Source organism: Dipodomys ordii, unplaced genomic scaffold (genome assembly GCF_000151885.1).
Source record: "Dipodomys ordii isolate 6190 unplaced genomic scaffold, Dord_2.0 Scaffold285, whole genome shotgun sequence".
Taxonomy (NCBI): domain Eukaryota; kingdom Metazoa; phylum Chordata; class Mammalia; order Rodentia; family Heteromyidae; genus Dipodomys; species Dipodomys ordii.
In genome coordinates, this window is record NW_012267501.1 from 148495 (window position 1) to 151441 (window position 2947).

Here is a 2947-nt window from a genome sequence, read left to right on the forward strand (position 1 = left end):
ACCACTCCCCATATTTAACCCATAAAATATAATTCATAAAACATTAAAACAGCTTTTCATTGGAACTTGACAAACCAATATTAAAGTCAATCTAGAAGTCCCAAAATAGCTGATAACATGTTTAAGATGAAGGAGGCATATCCTTGTACTCATCAAGGTTCATGATAAAGCCATCATAATTAAGAGTCTTTCAGAATTGGTGACCATGGAAAAGGACAAACTAGACTCTATTCAGGATTATAGGGAAATGTGGCACTGCACATTAATGGGACAAGCACTGCTCAGTAGGTCAGGTCTTGGCAGGCTTTTTATGCTGGAGGAAAGGAGTCACATTAAATCCTATTTTACACCATTCAAAAGACATATTCCACAGAGATCAACCTCACATGCACAAAGCAAAACTTTCAATCATTTAGGAAAAAGATATAAGAAGCTATCTTCATGCATCAAGTGTGCAGAAGTTTCTTCAGTAATACACAAATGACACAAGCTATTAAAAAAGAGAGAGCAACAAACATGCATTTTTAAATTTCTAACATGCAAAAGACATCAAAAGTAAAAAGACAAGCTATAAATTAGGGCAACATGTGTTTATATACATGTACACAGATCCAGGGGATTAAAAAAAAGAAAACATCCACAGCCTGTTGGAAAAATGAATGAAGACTGCAAAAATACATATCACAGAAGCAGAAACTTCAGCAGCCAATAAATATATAAACAAATGCTCAACCTCACTGGCAGTGATAAAAATCCAAATAACACAAGATAGTGGGTTCTTTAACAAATCAAATTGGCAGAACTAAGAAAACCTGAATCTAAGAAGCATTTAATGATATGGGAAGGCAACAAAAATTCTCATGCACTGCTGCTGGTGTGCAAATTGGAGAGCCCTTTGACAGTGTCTAGTAAAACTGCAAATTGTGCTGCCTAGCAATCTCCATCTAGGTAGATGCATAGAGAAATTCTCACCTATGTGCAAGGGACACATGGAAAGCAATGCCAAAATATTGGCAGCAGCTTAAATATTCATCAATAGGGGCATGAATAAACACTCCACATTCATATGCATGGGTCTGTGATATAACAATTCAAATTAATGCACTGGATATATATTTACCAATATAAAGAGAAAAAAACATACCAGAAAGGGGTTGGGGGAAGACAAGTCACAGAATGGTATGTATAATCTTCTGCCATGTGTGTACATTTTAAAAATCATACAAAATAATATTCTGTATGAGTTCATATGCAATACAAGTGTGAAACCTAAATTGTAAAGTTACACTCCAAGTTTTTGACAGGGGAGTGTGGGAGTGCTGTTAGGGGTGAGCCAAAGGGGATTTCAGTTTTAGCAGACTTTTTGGTTGGTTTAAAAAATAGATTTGAAGCAAATATGATAAAACAGTAATATTTACTAAGTTTATGAGACAGGTAAATGGGTGCTTATAATATTCTCAGCATTCTATAGTGTCTTTACATTTATGACATTAAAAGAAAATCAGCTGGTATAGAATTCTGTCAAAGACAGAATTTTAATGTGTAGGATGTTAGAATATCTGAAATTCTGGGGCCAGCAACTTTGGTAAAAATGACCAGTTTTAGAATGGACTCTCCTTAAAAATAATAAAGCTGCCAATGTTATTTGAAAATTGCTGGAATGGATAAAGTAGATTCTATTGGTATTGGCATAAAAATCACATGGAGGGAGAGAAAGCAAGCTGCAAAATGACAGTTGCATACTGCTGCAACATTTATAGAAATTAAAGTACATTAACATGGATTTATACACTGGGTCTAATGACAAGTAGCTGAAAGAATGTACACCTTATAATACTCAATACTTGGAGAAATTAAGGAGGGAGAAAGGGGGGGTAAGACTAGAGAGGAAAATAAAGTGACTTTCAACCTCCTCTGTAATGTTTAAAATAATGAAAAATATGAAGCAAATATGACAAAACAGCACATCTGATGGTCCTAGCCACTACACATGTGAATATATGTCATTCTTGATGCCTATGTATGTATATATATTAATTTTCAAAAGGAAAAGAAGTACTGAAGTACTGAAGCATCACAAATAAAAGGCACACCATTCAATAATTCAAAAGTAAAGCCTCTATACATCCCAAACTGTGACAGCATTTTTAGAGTTGTCCTGTTTGTTTCCTATATGTTTTTAATTTTTTTAAATAAATAAGGGAGCAGCTGCAGCAATAAAGACATGTAAAAGAAGCCATTCACATACTTGGTTATGGGAAGAAAAAAAAGAAAAAAAAAGGAAAAGTCTCCACAATCAGAAACCACCATCTGAGTATTCTATACCATTTGCTTCATTTTCTTATTTTTAATTTTTGTCAAAAGAGAACTAGAAGATGTTGCCTCATTGGAAACGTGACTTTCTATTATTAAAATTGTGGGAGTCTATTTTAATGTGTTTATCTCGCTGCTAGTCTGTAATTTTTATTTCAGCGTGGAAATGTGTGTGTATGCCTGTGACAGGTTAATGCAGTTTAAACATGCATTTTCCTTTCGTCGGTCGGATAGTGACATCGTTACTCACAGGATTTTAAGTTTCAATTTCAACCCTGAGAGGACTCTTTGCTTTTCCAAGGTTACAAATGTTTCTGATTCGAGACGCTCTGAATTAGTGTCTCGGTCGCGCATCTGGGGGGGCGGGGGGGCTGCCCGGGCTCGCGGCGCGGCGCTAAAGGAGAAAACTTTTTTGCTTTTTGGATGCAGACTTGGGGGTATTTTCAGTTCGGCCCGAGAGCGGAGGGAGCGAGCGAAGGCAATTCCAGACCCCTTCGCTAACCATCGCGCCGCGGCGGCGGAAGACAAGCCAGGTATTCGCGGGGTTTGTTCCTTAAAAAAGAGAGAAAGAAAAAAAAACACAAGAAAAGGAGAAGCAAAAGTTTCGGGGCCTCGGCCGGAGCCGGCGCTGGCG